The sequence below is a fragment of the Ictalurus punctatus genome, chromosome 29 (assembly GCF_001660625.3).
Source record: "Ictalurus punctatus breed USDA103 chromosome 29, Coco_2.0, whole genome shotgun sequence".
Taxonomy (NCBI): Eukaryota; Metazoa; Chordata; class Actinopteri; order Siluriformes; family Ictaluridae; genus Ictalurus; species Ictalurus punctatus.
Window position 1 is genome coordinate 10,294,426 of NC_030444.2, and position 18,261 is coordinate 10,312,686.

Genomic DNA, 18,261 nt, shown 5'->3' on the forward strand with positions numbered 1-18,261 from the left:
AGAAGTAGCCTGGCCAGCTAGAACCAGCCTGACAGGCCAGACCCAGCATGAACAGGGATCAGAAACCAGGCCAGCTAGAACCAGCCTCACCAGATAGAAGTAGCCTGACTAGCTAGAACCAGCCTGTAAGAGGATGACCCCACATGGATAGCCTGAAGACAGCAACTGTTAAGAACAGTTTACACTCAAGTCTCAATGTATGAAAAGTTGATAACTTCAGTCTGATACAATGTGACTTAAAATTAAAAGTTTAATGATGCTTATTTTCATGTTCCTTTCAACATACTCAGTTGTGGAGCAGTAATGAGTTATAATCTGTTGTCACCCAGAAGAGGATGGGTTCCCTTCAGAGTCTGGATCCTCTTAAAGGTTTTTTCTGCATGTCCTCTCAGGAAACTGACAATGGCCATTATTAAAATTGCTATATAAATACAATTGAATTGAACTGAATAAGGAAAGATATATTAACTGTAATTAACTGGAAATGCCCAGTGGGAAGAGAGTGCTTCAGATGGGCACAGATGCTGCAGTTTCTGTACACAACATTATAAATATGGTAGAAAAAAAAAACCTTCTGCTTTCCTCATGCTTTTCAGAGCTAATCTTAGACATTCCAATATGCATATCTGGGTATCAGTAACATAGTTTTACATGCGTGCCCAGATGTTTGGAGCAGCAGAAGATTGCAGGGTTGCCAGATTGCAGTTACATCTGCATCTAACTGCTACTCATTCTGAGTTCTCTTCTGAGTCTGGTTCCCTTCTGAGTCTGGTTCCTCTTAAGGTTTCTTCCTCTTATCATCTTAGGGAGTTTTTCTTTGCCACCGTTGTCACCAGCTCGCTCAATTGGGATAAATTCGCACTTTTAATATCTGTATACCATGTTTATATATTTCTGTAAAGCTGCTTTGACACAATGTCTATTGTAAAAAGTGCTATACAAATAAAATTGAATTGAATTGAATTTAACACACTCGGAGAGTAATGCTATTTGAATAGTGCTATTTTCCACATATTCTGAGCTTATATACGCTCACAGTCACCCACAAATTTCTAGTGTCACTCTCACTCTGAGAGAATAATTCTGCTCTCCTGGGCTGCCAGGATTGGAGATTGTTGTGATTTGAATTTGCAGTCTCCTGTTGATAAATATTCTCTAATGAATGATGTATTCAATATTTGCCTTTATAACTGTCCCAGCCATTTTTTGACTGATTTCAGTGCAATTTCAGTTTCTCTTAGATCCTCTCAGTTTTAATGTTCATCCCATTCCTCCTGACAAATGTGTTATGACTCCAGAGTCCTTACAAAAATCAGGTCTATAAAATGGGTCATGACCAAACACTTTTGGTGTTCTGTTGATTTTGACTTGAATTTTTTTCATCCTGTAGACACATTGCATTCACTTATCTGTAAATATATTGTTACATTTGTATTAAAATATTAGGAACAAGTACATTTAATATACACCAGTCATTTGAAGTACAGCTGGAATTATTGTCAGAACCTCTGTTGTAGAAAATTAATCATCACCTTCTGAGCAATTAGATTTGAGAACTGAGAAATCTCCCACTTATCTGTGATATATATATATATATATATATATATATATATATATATATATATATATATATATATATATATCACAGATAATATACAGGATGACATATATATATATGTGTGTGTGTGTGTGTGTGTGTGTGTGTGTGTGTGTGTGTGTGTGTGTGTATTTATATATGTGTATATATATTTATATGTGTATATGTATATATATACAGTATCTCACAAAAGTGAGTACACCCCTCACATTTTTGTAAATATTTGGTGATACCTTTTAATATGACAACACTGAAGAAATGACACTTTGCTACAATGTAAAGTAGTGAATATACAGTTTGTATAACACTGTAAATTTGCTGTTCCCTCAAAATAACTCAACACACAGCCATTAATGTCTAAACCACTGGCAACAAAAGTGAGTACACCCCTAAGTGAAAATGTCCAAATTGGGCCCAATTAGCCATTTCCCCTCTCCGGTGTCATGTGACTTGTTAGTGTTACAAGGTCTCAGGTGTGAATATGGAGCAGGTGTGTTAAATTTGGTGTCATCGCTCTCACACTCCCTCATACTGGTCACTGGAAGATCAACATGGCATCTCATGACAAAGAACTCTCTGAGGATCTGGAAAAAATAATTGTTGCTCTACATAAAGATGGCCTAGGCTATAAGAAGATTGCCAAGACCCTGACACTGAGCTGCAGCACGGTGGCCAACACCATACAGCGGTTTAACAGTTCCACTCAGAACAGGCCTCGCATTGGTCTACAGTCAAGCATAGTGGTGGGAGTGTCATGGTCTGGGGCTGCATGAGTGCTGCCGGCACTGGGGAGCTACAGTTCATTGAGGGAACCATGAATGCCAACATGTACTGTGACATACTGAAGCAGAGCATGATCCCCTCCCTTCGGAGACTGGGCCGCCGGGCAGTATTCCAGCATGATAACCACCCCAAACACACCTCCAGGATGACCACTGCCTTGCTAAAGAAGCTGAGGGTGAAGGTGATGGCCTGGCCAAGCATGTCTCCAGACCTAGAAACTATTGAGCATCTGTGGGGCTTCCTCAAACGGAAGGTGGAGGAGCACAAGGTCTCTAACATCCACCAGCTCTATGATGTCATCATGGAGGAGTGGAAGAGGACTCCAGTGGCAACCTGTGAAGCTCTGGTGAACTCCATGCCCAAGAGGGTTAAGGCAGTGCTGGAAAATAATGGTGGCCACACAAAATATTGACACTTTGGGCCCATTTTGGACATTTTCACTTAGGGGTGTACTCACTTTTGTTGCCAGTGGTTTAGACATTAATGGCTGTGTGTTGAGTTATTTTGAGGGAACAGCAAATTTACAGTGTTATACAAACTGTATATTCACTACTTTACATTGTAGCAAAGTGTCATTTCTTCAGTGTTGTCACATTAAAAGTTATAATCAAATATTTACAAAAATGTGAGGGGTGTACTCACTTTTGTGAGATACTGTATATATGGAATAAAACACGACAGAGCATGCTCCTATAGGAAAATAATCAACAATGGCATGATATGATGCTTCCCAGCACAAAACAAAGTTGATTATTTTCCTGTAACAGCATGTTCCAAAATGTTTTATTCCTTTTATACTACAGCAATTTGGCAACAATTACATTTTACATTTTATTCATGATCGACTTCAAAATTTTTTTTGCTATATTTAATATTGTGGAACGTCCGTGAGACAATTCCTATTATTACTTATGTTATAGCAGTTGTACTCTCAACAGCCTTTTTAAAAATCTATCCATACATGCATTTTCCATAGCACATTTTTAGCACACGGTCACAGGCAGCCTGGAGCCTATCCCAGTGAACTCAGGGAACAAGGTTAGGTCCAGCCTGGACAGGGGTGCCAACCCATTGCTGGGCACAATCACATACATGGCTCTTCATGCACACAGGGAAGAGGTGGAATTCGAGCCTCCAACTCTGGAGGTGTGACGCAAGCATACTACCCACTACTACTGATACCAGAACAAGTATATTCATATAATATAATATAATTATCAGAGCTGCTGTTATAGAAAATGAATCAACACCGTCTGGACCAATCAGATTCCTGTCTCATTGGCGCACAGTAGTTATCATAACCATTATCGCTTGTTTTTTTAATCTTCTTTCATTTCCAAAAGAGTTGCCCAATCTGGCAACCCAGAACATCACGCGGCGGCGCTGTTTTTGGCGACCTCTGCAGGCGGAGCGGAGAAGTGCAGCAGCACTGCGGAGGACAAACGCAGGCGCAGCTTCAAAAAACCCGCAGCAGCAACAGGCACGAGCGGTGTGGACTGAGGCACGGCGTTTGTCACGCTCATATTACATCACTACAAACTCCAACACTAGAAGAGTGCTCTAGAAGAGGGGCAATGAGGAAGGCTGGAGTTGTCTTACACGGTTTTCTTTAATACCCCGTTGATCTCTGGAGTTTTTCAGTGCACGAGACTGTAACTGGCTTCTCCAAACTTTAGAGGTAAGAGCGAACGCCGGAGTCGCGCGTGCGTGTATGCGTTGCTTTAATTCATTGCGGAGAATTAATAAATGCATTAAATTCCATTCAGTGTGTGTGTGTTGCTTGCTAATGAAAGCTCTAGATGATTATGCTTTTGGCGATGCAACTTGCAGGATCCTGTTCATGGTGCATGGTGTTTAATTGCATCATGATGCAGCATTTGTGCACAACCAAAATCTCCAGTGATGAATTACCTCTAAATGATCTGTGTTGAATAAACACTCTGAGCTGGTGTTCTTTAACTCAGGGAATCCATCACTCATACCCAGACTTGCTGACACACTGACTTCATGTTGAAAGTTGGTTAGTTTATATATATATATATATATATATATATATATATATATATATATATATATATATATATATATATATATATATATCGCTGAGGGCTGTTTTGTATTTTTGTCAATTTTGCTGCCAAAAACCACTGGTTGCACATCTGCCACAGCTTGTGTGGAACCAAAAAACCCACAGAGGTGATGCTGAACTGTGGACCATCTGTGTCTCAAAGCAGCCATCAAGCTATACCCTGGAGCAGTTCAATCTTGGACTCTTCAGACATTTCTTTCATTCTGGCTCTCGGATAATAGAGCCAAGCAGCTGTGTTGTGTGCTTCCACACCTGTCCTCTTTGGAGTGAGGAAAAAGGACAGATGGGTCTGGACTGAGAAGAACTGCGGTGTAGAGTTTCAGTGCAGGGACGAGAGTGTCGAGAGAGACTTGTTCTGTTGTGCCTTGATTGTCCTGATCTCATTACAGCGCATCTGGAGTCTCTCACTTCCTCCACAGAGCGAGGCGCGTCCTCCTTATCATGCTTCCTCACTTTTTAGGGCTGGACAGGCAGCGGTGTGTGAGTGTGTGGGTGTGAATGTGTACGCATGAGTGATCAGTAACTTTCAGCAAATCTGATTATACCAAATGAAACTGCACATTTGCCTAGGTGAATATTTGCAGCTGTGGTGAAACTGTGGTAAACTGTGATAATGTGGGGGATTATGTCCCCCATGTCTCATCAGTTCATGAGGTCGACAACGGGGGTCAAGCCTAAGCCGGACTCTGTTCTTCTCTCATCCTTCCAGTGTAACACACCCTCACAATTACTGTACACACACCCTCCTTTCTATGAACCTCAGCTCTGAGAATCTTTTTTCTGGATTGTGCTAAACTCTCTGTAAGCCTGGGATCCAGATGAAGAAGAAATCTCCCTTTAATGGCGTTTGACCCTTGACCCTTGACCTCAGACTGGGAGTTTTCATAATGATTTATTGAAGCTGTATGTGGCTTATACTGTATACACTGCTATGAAGCCAGTTGGGGTGTGTTGGGGAATATCTGGGTAATAATAAAATGGTTCAGAAGCCTTTTAAAAATGCGCTTGTATAGTTGTCTATCTGTTTCCAAAATGGCACATTAGCACCAGTTATGTGTTAGACATCACCAATATATTGCCTTGCATAACTATACTTTCCTGGAACTTTTCCACATTTTCTAGTGTCGCAAACTGGAACTGAAATGCACTTAATTGGGATTTATACTGTATGCCCTGTGATGGATTGTGTACCCCGCCTTGTGGCCGATGCCCCTGGGATAGGCTCCACGTTCCCCCGTGACCCTGAAAAGGATAAAGCGGTATTGAAGAGGGATGGATGGACTGTTTGCCATCCACTATATGTTTTGGTGCATGACTAGGGGGATTTGTCCATTCAACAGCTAGAGCATTAGTGAGGCCAGGCACTGACGTCATATGAGGAGGCCTGGCAATTAATTGGCAATACAATTAATCCCAAAAGGTGTTCATTGGGGTTGAAGTCAGGGCTCTGTGCTGACCACTCAAGTTCTTCCACACCAACAGGAAAGGCTTTCCCCAAACCACAAAAATGGAAGCATGCAATTGTGTAGAATGTCTAGCCAAAACCTTGAAAACCAGCCCAAACCATTATATTTCATAAAATATAACCTAACTTTATAGTTGTCTATTCATTCAGGAAGGTGCTCTTTTGGGATCCACTTAATCCCAGATTTGTTCATCAGTGCCAGATAGTGAAGTGTGATTCACTCCAGAGAGCATGTTTCCACCACTCCAGAGTCCAGTGGAAATTTGCTTTACACCACTCCAGCCAACACTTAGTATTGTATTGTGCGTAGTGAGCTTAGTCTTGGCCATGGAAACCCATGTCGTAAAGGTCTTGTGCTGACCTTGCTTCCCGAGGCAGTTGGGAACTCGGTAGTGAGTGTTGCTACAGAGCGCAGGCAATTTTTGCCTCGACGCTATGTGAACTTGCATGGACAAGCATTGCCTAATGCTTTGTATCTGTTGTTAATCCTAGACGTTTCCACTTCAGAATAATAGCGCTTAAGGTTCACCAAGACAGCTCTATCTGGGAAGAAATTTGATGAACTGACTTGGTGCAGCGGTGGAATCCTATGACAGAGTACTGCCGGCATTTTTCTCTGAAGATTGCATAAAAAACCCAGCCACTGAGTCACTTTCTGTGGACGGTTTCCTCTAACCAGTCTCAATAGTGCAATATAATAATGGATTTAATTTTTTCGTGGGGGGGCTGTTCAAAGTTTGGAATATTTAAATTTTTTTACAACTAAACCCTGATTGGTAATACTTTTCCAGAACTTTGTCCTGGATTTGTTTTGATATCTTGTTGGGCTTCATGATACGCTGTGTTTAGGCATGTTCTCGAACACACTGTGGGAGCTTTCAGGAACAGCTATACGTAAATTGAAATAATGTGACACTTTAATTATGTATAAATGTATCATTTCTGATGGCAAATTGTTGCATTGGAACAAATTTGTTGGTTTTACAGCAACTGGTGAACACTTATGCAGTCACACTCAAGATCACACCCATATCTAATGTGTTGGGAAAATTTGTGAATGAAGAGCAGTACAGTGTCTTTCCCATATTGAACAGTTCTACTTCATAAACTCTTGTCATTTAGTCTTATTTGTTAGACTGTATTGTTGGATTTTTCCCCAGATTTGAGTGTAGTAATGACACTCTTGGATCAATGAAGTTCTCGTTTCTCAGTTAATTTCACCGACTCACCCATGCTCACTATCTGGTCCAGGAGGGAGAATGAGGCAGAAAGGAAAATAAATCTATCTCAGAAACCTGTAATATTGGGTATCTCGTACACACACAGAGACAGACAGACCGCTAGAGTAGTCTGTTAACAAAGGAAATAAATTACTGCAAGCTTAATTGCACAGATTGACTGTGTTTGCAGAACATTATTTAGTGAGTCTTCGAAAGACTGGAGATGTAGTCAAATGAGTGTTCTTGCAGTCGATTGGTTAGTTTCTCAGGGAGAAAACAAGACTCGGAAACATAGAAGCCTGACAAATTAAAGGAATAACTGTTTTTTTAATTATTTTTATTTATTTATTTTTTTTTTTACAGTTGTACTGTGAGAGACCTTTTACTGGCTTCCGTTGTAGAAAGAGGTGTCACTGCAAATCAATATAATGTGAATATGAGCGATCACCTTTATATTATGGTGAAATAGTTCTCTCCAGGTGGGAGTGGTCTCTTCCAGGGTGACTCCACCCCCATCCATAAGGCATGAAGGCTCAGTGAATGGTTTGGATGAGGCGGAAAACGATGTAAATCATTTACTTTGTCCTTCACACAGACCAGATCTCAACCCAATTCAACACCTGTGGGAGATTTTAGACAGTGCTCTCTACCAACACCACCACTGCCACCGTCAAAACATCAACTGAGGGACTATATATAGGGAATCTTTTGGACGAATGGTGTTCATCCTCCGGTATATTACAGAGCCTTGTGGAATCGATGCCAAGGCACAAGCTGTTCTGATGGCTCATGCTGGTGCAATCCTTTCTAAGACACTTGATGTTGGTTTTCTTTCCTTAAATTTGTATGGGGTCTATTTGTAACCAAGTCACCTTTGCAATCCTGTAATAGAAATTGGCCTTCAGATTGGTGGGAACTTTCGAAGGCATCATACGTCATACGCCAGATCAGATTCATCCTACGTCATAGTACTTGAAAGTAGTACAGCCAAAGACGCCCCAGATTTCCTCTATGACTTAAATAGAGTCCGAGGCATCGTAACAGAGAAGCATTTCCGCTGTTTCAACTGTCTCAGGCAGATTATCGCAAGTTATTTGGATCAGAAATGCACACAGAGCCCTGCAGACAGCTTGTACACTCACTCTGCTAACCTGCACAAGTGGCTTGCTGACTGATTATAAAACAGATAAGACCTTGTGTTTTCGATATTTTTGGCACTGTAGTGCTTTCTAAATCAGTGCAGTCAAACTGTGGGACTGGGCAGTTGGGTTGGAGATTCACAAACAAAGCACTGCGGGATAGCAGTGAAGCACAAAACAGCTGATGTTAGCAAGCTAAAAGACAAAAGAGTGTGGTGTTGCTCTTTCACTTGGTACTGGAAGGAGGTCCAAACTTTTGTCCAAAAAGTTCTATTCAGCAAATAACAATAAATTGTGCACGGGCAGTAATTAGAAGTCATACATGATGATGTTTAAAGTTTTTCTTCATGGTCAAAAAGAGTTTTTGACTGACTGGGGTGCCAAAACTTTTACATGTGTCGTGCTCTTCTCAAACATTGCACATGAATGTCATCCATCATGATTTTCTCAATAGTTTTTATTTGATTGTATTTATTTTGAACATGAATGACATCTATTCACATGCCATGATTTGCTTGTATTTTATTCTTTTTTGTGCATGCTTGTGATCTGTTCATGCCACCATTTTCTCATTTTTATTTTATTTTATGGCATTGATATCTCCTATGCCATCATTTCCTCAACAAATAGTTGATATAAATTGTACTGCAGTTTATTATCGGGGAAATGCTGTTTAACATGATAGTCAGCCTTCTGCTTAAAAAAAAAATGAATCTCAGAATAACTTCCCGCATCCCTGCACCCAACTGATTGTACTATAGATAGAAAATAACAATGACACAAGTCTGAGAGATCAGGGTCTCCCTGATCAGCAGGGTGAAATCATGACCTTAATGTTAATGAGCCACTAGATATGGATGAGCAGAGCTGACCATGAAATTCCACTGGGGAAATTAAAGCATAATGCAGTCAAGGCATGTAAGGTCACTTTACACATCGTGATGACACATCTGCTAACCTGATGTCTTCTCAAAGCTGCTGTTGATTAGCTATTGCTTGTCATCTTCTGAAAAGGATGTTGATGATTCAGGGAAGCTATTATAGAAAAGAGTATGCCTCAGCGACTGACTGAATCACCTCGGGGAAAAAAATTCCAGCATTGGCTAACATGTACACGCAGCGGGATTCTGTTTAATCTTACCAAACCGCAAAAATGCCTGGCATTCTATGTGTTTAAAGCGTCGTCTTCATTAAGCCTAGAGCATTGTGAGTCAGATCCCATTTAATATATTACAACGGAGTACACATGCACGGAGATCAAGATGAACATGCAAATCTTGTCACAGGCTATGTTTAGGATTCCGTCCTTCCTTTCCTGGTCCTCTGAATGGAGACACGGCTTTATCTCTGGCACCATCACAGTCAAAACACAGGAAGCCGGATTCAACCTGTGACCCATGTTGAAGGGGCTAGTAAACAGGAAACGGTCAGTTCCACTGCTGAGTACGCGGAATACGTTTCAGGATGATGCCCTGCCGTTTTATAGCTGGTGTGTTCTCTTTTCAGCATGTGCTGTGAAGTGGATTTTTTTTTAAATTATTCAATAACAGAATGTTTTATTCCCCTGCAATTTGCCATGTTGTAATTTTTATCCTCTTATAGTTGCATTTTTAATGTTGTGGAATCTCCTGATTCAGATTAGTTCTTGTGATAATGTTATTATAGTCCCTCCAGGATGTTGTGATTTTGCAATTGCAGGAATGAACGCAAAATCAATGAAATGCTGCAGTATTCGCAGGAGCGTGCAATTTTTCAAAATTACCGCAGATTTTCCGCAGATTTGGGCCAAGACGCGTCACGTGACGTCAATACGACGCGCATAAGCCAAAGCCCCCTTTGATTCACGAGTGTCAAACATGGGTACAGCTATAAGGCCAAATAAACATCACTGTGAAAGACAGCGCAAAACAATGTCGTGGAATTGCAAAAAAACCTCAGGCTTCTAGGAAATCCTGTACGGACTGGTTATAGCAGCTATAAACAGCCACTTCCTCACCAGGCTCTCTTGAAATTAAACAGACAAAAAAATTCAGCTTGGTGTGTTACTGAGAAAACCATGAAGTGTGCCATCTTCCCATGGCAGAAACCTTCAAAAAAACCAACTCTGACGCTGGAGACTTCTTCCAAACAATGCTGAATAAATCCGTAAATACAAACTTTTTAATTTCAAATAGCATTTAGTTTGAACCCCCCCCGGAAAAACAAAAAACAAACAAAAAAAACCTTACATTTGCATTTCTAGTTTAATGATTGGCTGGGTCACAGGAAGTGAAAGTGTTCGAACATAACAGACAAAGAGGCATTTCTGTCAGCCTCTCTTGCAATCTGCCACTGTTTCTCCCTCTCTCTCTCTCTCTCAACATTTTCACTTTGTGCACATTTTTAGCCTTCCTCTTTTACTCTAGCACTCTTTTACTGTATTGATTGTCTTTCTTGATTATCTTTTGGGAAATGAATGGTAGATATGCTGGAGGAATGCAGCAAAGTTTACCCTTCTACAGTACACCCTTTTGAATGTCCCGTTCCCATCACTCTCACGTTTTCACACACATACACAACATCCGGTATTTGTTATGCCGTCGAATCTGCAAGTAGCAGGATACAGAACAGGAAGCAAAAATGAACAGAAAAATCACGCCCAAGCTAGCACTTCTCACGTGGCAAAATACATGTTTCTATCTGCGTTGTCAGGACTTTTGTTGATTGCTGCTGCGAAATCATCCAATGGAATAAATGCCCATCCTCGCTCACAGATATATGCATGCACTAACACATCTGTATGCAGCTGCATGCTGAGTCAACCTCCTTCTCCGGGGAATGGGTGTAATCTGGGAAAGCCAGCTCCTCTGTGTTCATGAGATATATGGCAGAGAGAGAGGCGTAGAAAGCCCCCAAGCACTTGCGTGCGCGTGCACACATACACACACACACACACACACACACACACACACACACACACACACACACACACACTGTAAGACTAAAATAGCCCCCCTCAAATGCAGAAATGTTCAGAGGTCCAGATCAGTCTTAAACAGGAAGCTCACACATAAACAGGGTTTTAATACATGCTGTTGCAGTAATCTGCACACACACACACACACACACTGAAGGATAAACACGTTCTGTCCATTGTGTTCTTCAAGTATCCCTGAATGTGCGAATTTAAAGCATTAAACTTAATCCCAAATAGCTAGCCAACTCACTGGGCATGACCAAAAGTCATTCATTCAAGAGCCAGAATGAAGGTTTCCTGCTGCAGGTACAATATTAAAGTCCATGGGAACGCTGTACAAGCTTCAAAATAAGTTTTTATGGCGTCATTATAGACGCATTTTCAATGCCAATTAGAGACTAATTTCAGACATACTTGCAGTATACTACAGTTCAATCAACTTTACAACTGTCAGCAAGTACAAATACTTTATATTCACTGTGAAAGAAGCACAATTTCACACACTGGCTGCAATGAAAATAATCAACGTAGCTATAAATAAACTGTTGGGGTGGCAGGGTGGCTTTTAGTGGTTAGCATGTTTGCATCACACGTCTGTGGTTGGGGGCTTGAATGTGTGCACAGACTTTGCATGCTCTCCTTGTGCTTTGGGGGTTTCCACCGGGTACTCCAGTTTCATCCCCCAGTCCAAAGACATGTATTGCAGGTAGGAGATTAGGAGGGTCATGGCAGCAGGCTGAGCCTTCATCCCTGGCCACAGATTTCAGCTCCTCCCTGGATGTTCCCAAACAAACACTGAGATTTCTCCAGCAGGTCCTAGGTCTGCCCTGGTATCTTGGGTCCAGTGGGACAGACCTGACACAGCTCTAGCTGAAGCTGGACCAGGGGGTATCCTTGTAAGGTGCTCAAACCACCTCAGCTAGATCCTCTCCATTTGGAAGAGCAGCAGCTTTACTCCAAGCTATTCTCACTTATTCTTGTGCTCCTCACCTTATCCCAGAGGGCAAACTCAGCAACCCTGCAGAAGACCCTCATTTCTGCCTCTTCTTGCGACTATTTTTTTCCGTCACACAGCTCGTGACCACATGTTGAAGAATGGGGGTGTAGCTTGAGCAGTAAACAGAAAGATGCCAGGTGCCTGAAGGGAGCGACCAATTCATTTCTGTAAAGTGTGGAGCATCCCAAACCATGTCAACTGGCTCTTCTTGATACAGAGGAGCAGCAACAAGGCTGCTGAACTCTTCACACTATCATGGAGAGTAAATTCAGTAACCCTGCAGAGGAGCCTCATTTCTGCCTCTACTTATGACCTTGTTCTTTCAGTCACAATCTACAGTTCATGCCCTCACCATAAGGTGAGGACATGGATGTAGATACGACTAGTCAACAGAAAGCTTTGTCTGCAAACTGAGCTCCTGCCTCACCACCACAGGCTGTAAGTGTTGTGTGGGGAGTGTAAATTGGAAACTGTGGGGCTTTCTTTTAAAGTACCCAAACCAAATCAACTCTCTCCTCTCGATTTGAAGAGCATCATGGGCTTGGACTTAGAGGAGCTGACTAGCTCCCTGTACCAGACACCTGTCCAACCTTGGCCATGTCTTGATGAAAACCACAAACAGGACCGAAAACAAGACACCTCTGATGGAGTCCGACACCCACTCTAAACTTTTAAGAATTTCAACTTGACCCCAAATATATAGACACTCTAATTGCACTCATACAGAGACCGGATTGAACAGTAGTAACCCAGATACCCCGTATTCCTGCAGTACCTTCCACATCACATTTTTGAGGCGTACAATCACAGGCCTTTTTTTGTGTCCACAGAATACATGTAGACTGGACTCCCATGACTCCTCATGAAGCTGTGCAAGAGTAAGAGATTTAGGTGTTGCATTAAGGGTACGTCCTTGGATAATGAAGGGTGAGGGGATGCAGTGACTTGGAGCATGTGAGGGAAATTATTCAATTTTATTTTGTAATCTTGTTCTGCTCATGTTCATCTGAGGATAAACGCCTAAGAAGGTCATGTCACTTAGATCAGTACAGTTTATCTCCATGCAGAGACACAAACGCTTTTCTGTTCAAGGTCCTTCTGGACATTTTCTAAGACCCTGAAACAAAGCCTGTTTGAACTGCTTCTTAACGGTACACAGAAGTGTATCCCGCTCTGCGCTTCATATATATATATAGAGTACATGTTCAGCACAAGCGGGCTATCGCGCTCTCATTCTTCTATCCCGTATTCATCCGTCTGTAATAAACATTTTCACCTGAAGGAACGAATCTGCGAGTGTTGTCTAATTTCCAAGTTCTCAACCATCTTTATGGAGTCCAGTACATTTGAATCATTATGGCTTTGTAAAATCAAGTGACTGACTGGACACGTGTGTGAGTGTGCTGGAGTTGGACAGTGCCAGTCATTAATTAAGCGGATATCTGTGCTCTCTCAGTGCCACTGTGTACAATGTCGTCCCAGCGCCATCATCGATTCGCTCGATAATTAGTATTCGTCTTTGCTGCATCCCCACCACAAGGCAAATACATCCTATATGAGTTCTTCAGTCAGCAAAAGATCATTGCCCAGGTTCATTTCACTTGCAAAACTCGAAATGAAATGAAAAGCACTTTATGGCTCAGATGAAAAGTGTGTGTGTGTGTGTGTGTGTGTGTGTGTGTGTGTGTGTGTGTGTGTGTGTGTGTGTGTGTTTCATCATGCAGTATATGACACGGCTATTTAGTCAAGCCTCGGGGTTGTCTGCCTGCTGTGGGCTGTTAGCAGACTGATGGCATTTACACGCGAATAGGGAATTCAATCAACCTGTTGGGCTTTACGTTCTGATAACATTAGTGTGAGCAGTGGGATGGAATAATCATTAGCCATGATGTCCATTTGGCATACACACATACACACACACACACACACACAATCCTGTATACACATTCCCTTTATCAGGACCCTGGAGGGATCGATAGCACCATGTCTGTGTCACCAAGCAACAGCGGCTTTGCATCTGTGCAGCCTAAAGATCCTATTCGTCCGTGTCTCATACTCGTGCATGCACACAGCATGACAGACCGATACCTGAGAGGGTGTAGGCATAATTTAGTTCAAGTTCACTCTGTGACGAAGCAATGTTTACAGAGGCAAGAACACGCTCCTGTACGTGCCGTGTCCATGTATTGTCTGAACATTTCTCTTGTGTCCGCTAAGTTGGCACCATGAGATTCAATAGCATCTAGTCTGCCATATGTACACGGATTGATTTTTCCTCACAAGAGGGCAAACCCCTGAACCTTTCCAAGTGCAGTGTACACATACACACTCACACATACTTGCCAATTTGTCTATATCAGGGGTATTGAATGAAAATTTGTAAAGGTCAAGGTACAGATAAGCCACATATACTGTACAGTGTGACTGCTAATAGCAGTTACCTTTCAGTGCTTAACCGTAAATCATTAGTTAATGTTTATAAATTAGACACCTTGAAGTGGTTATGTTTTGTTCCACACTAGTGCTTCACGGTACCACTTTTGTCCAATTTTGACCAATCCCTTCCACTGCACTACTCTGATTGTACCTGCAGACTACAGGGTGTCCCAAAAGTCTCCACACATAGGGGACTATGTGTGCCAGCACCACGTTGGTTGTGCTTTCGTCAGTGGATGCTCATGGACGTTCACTTCTCGATCGGTCCGCAACAGTTCCAGTCTTTTTGAATTTGTTAATAGGTTTGGCAACAATGTTGTGTGTGATGTGTTTGCCATGTTTCCTGTTAAAGTCCAATGCAACCTTGCAACAGCCTTCCGATCCAACCGTGAGAATAAATTCAATATGTTCTACTTTTGTCAAAGGCATTCTTAAAGGCTATCTGGCATATATATATATATATATATATATATATATATATATATATATATATATATATATATATATATATATATATATATATATATATATATATATATATATATGAGAAACATTTTGTAAGACATTTAGCTCAAAAGTGTTCATTTCTACTGTAATGTATCGAGGCTTTTGGGATACCCTGTATATTTCTAATAAACTATTTCTCAAAATATAAACAAATTAGGAATTCTATGACATGCATAAAGCAGTTATTGAAGATGAATAATTGAATGTGCAGAGCCAAGCATGCAACCCTTACATAACATCCTATGTTAACGAACATGGCTTTTCTTTGTGTCACAAGCTGTATTAAAATCAAAACTGCCTGCTTCGGCAACTTTTTGTTCCTGATGCACACTTCTACTCTGAACAGATTTTTCACTAATCAGTCCAGAAAGACTAAATATGAAAAAGCCTTCCCTTTCTAACACCTCTGTAGCTAGTTTTTGGTCTGATGAGCTGCCTTAAGATAAATAATTTACCTTTATTGGTTCTGCTATAGAATTTTTTTTTTACAGTCCGTGTTTCAGTCCAGTGAAATAATTTGCTGGGTTTACATCTGAACCGAGTTGATGACCCCAGTTCTATAGTGTAGATTTTCAAGATATTGCTTTTTACGCATACACTATATTGCATAAAGGTTCAGATACACTGTTGGGGAAATCTTTGCGTAATGGCCGTCATAGATTCCCTCTAACGATAGTATTTGCAGTTTTGGTTTATCACCTCAGGATACACCACGGTCTCCTCCAGAAAGTGTGCCACTTCTTATTTCCCGCTATATTGAAATGGTTTAACTGTAAAAAGGTGGATATGGAGCTCAATGCAGTACACGCATAGAGTCAAGGTCTTGCAGTGTGATTAATTGTGAATTAATGTTGTAAATGAAGATAGTATATCAAAAAGAACGAGCACAGAGCAGATGAGCGTAGTTATTATAAGCATGACCACACAGCTTAATTAGTGAGGGAACAGCAATCAGCATCGAGTAACCGCACAAACTGCAGCCTGGAAGAAAGCACGTGTTCTAGCTAACAAGGTGATCGGAGCAAAACCATCAGCGCTTGGACTAATACATATTCTCTTTTGTGTGTCTCCATCTCCCTCTACTTTCTGTCTGTTAACCCTCTGCCTCTTTCTGAGGGCTATAATCGAGTGTGTCCGCCCACCTCCCTGCAGCACAGAGGCGGGGGCTTTGTTATACACTCACAATCACACACACACACACACACACGATTACTGCAGTGCCTCTCCATCAGCACACAAAGAAGAGCCATAAAAAGACTGGTGCAGTGTGTGGGGGAGCCAAGTCTTTAAAAAAAGCATGTAAATTTAGACAGAAAGTGTTAAAATTTTACAACTTGAGTTTTCGTTCTTTGCGTGTTACAGATATGAAGTTGACGGATAGGGTGTTAAATTGACGTGTGTGAGACTGCGTGCGTACGTCCATATGTGTGCATTTCTCTACATGTGTGTACACGTGTTTATGAGACACAGGGCTGGAGCATGAAGCTTGCTCAGCTTTCTCAGTTCAAACCAAATGAACCACATTCAGTTACCCGAAGATCACAGAGCAACGTATGACTTCTGTACAGCTTCCTGAAACTAGAGCCGATCTGCCTTGAAGGAAAAATCCACCTCAACCTCATGTCTACGTGGCCGCTCACAATGACAACAGTAAATAAAATGCCACTTTTTTACTTACTTATCACGTACTTGTAGCTCAATCAACATAGACATGGTTGTTGGTTAAATCTGCAGTTGAGGTCATAAGTTTACATATGCCTTCACTGCTGCCCTGAATACACTATTTCACATAATAGATGTATACATATAAACCACAAGACACAATAATAACTCAATTTACACAAATGAACCCATTCAAAAGTTTACTCACGCTTGATTATTAACACTGTGTGTCGTTACCTGGATGATCAACGACTGTGTTTATGTTTTGTGAGAGTTGTTCATGAGTCCCTTGTTTGTCCTGAGCAGTTAAACTGCCCACTGTTCTTCAGAAAAATCCTCCAGGTCCTGCACATTCTTTGCTTTTCCAGCATCTTCTGCGTATTTGATCCCTTTCCAACAGCGGCTATAAGATTTTGAGATCCATCTTTTCACACTGAGGACAACTGAGGGACTCGTGCACGACTATTACAAAGGGTGCAAACATTCACTGATGTTCAAGAAGGCAACACGATACATTAAGAGTCTTGGGGTGTAAACATTTGAACACGGTGATTGGTGTAAGTTGTTATTTTATTTAAAGGTCTTATTTTTTCATTTAATACCACCCTTCAGAAGCTACATAAGATATGTAGTATGTAAACTTATGACCTCAACTGTATAACACTGACATTTGAGAAAGTAAATACATCATAAACTCACAATCACTAATCACTAGCTTGTTGCTAACACAACACAAGCTTTCATCGAGGTGTTTCATGGAGGTGTCCCCCGCCTCCCCCTTTGAAAAATTACATACTTTACAGTAATGCTTTACTCCTTTAGTCTGTCCATCTGTACACTCTATCTATAACTATCTATAACATATTCAACTTCCGTACTAATACAGCTGTCAGTGCTAGTGCTTGTCATCTAGTAGATTGCTAACTAGCTGAGCCGAGTCTCAGCTACAGTGTTGTAAGAGCCGAGTCTCAGCTACAGCTTTGAGTCCAACGTTTGTTGTGTCCTCTGTTGGATTTCTCATTAATATAAAGTAGAACGTGAAATTGTTTGGTGAGAAAAGAGGCTCGAGCCTGTTTTTAGGATCCAACAGTGAAACCTGATGAGCCCTTTAGCGTTGCACACAACCGCTAACTTCTCACAGGAATAATGAAAAAGAACAGCAAATTAGCACCTGAGTCGCTAATCATATCCGAGATAGTTTAATATAAATGCATTAAATGGGTTTTTCATTAGAGTTTTCTTTTAAACTAAATAAAGTACTTGCTGTTTCATTTGAACTGCTTGAAATTTAATTACAGAGCCAATTCATATTGATTTGAGACAGTTTATAGCTATAGAGCATAACATCTCATCCTGCTTTGTAATCTGTATGAATGACATATCACTGAGCAGCCAGTGCTGTACCTGTTT

At 41.2% G+C, this 18,261-nt stretch overlaps 1 protein-coding gene across 1 annotated transcript in view; it reads left to right on the top strand.

Moving 5' to 3' along the window:
• Positions 1–3,816: 3,816 nt before the first annotated feature.
• Positions 3,817–18,261, top strand: part of LOC108261011 (RAS guanyl-releasing protein 2) — a 47,086-nt gene continuing 32,641 nt past the window's right edge. Inside the window, exon 1 of the mRNA XM_017461822.3 lies at positions 3,817–4,058. The gene's annotated coding sequence lies outside the window, so the exon portion shown is untranslated. The remainder of the gene's footprint in view (positions 4,059–18,261) is intronic.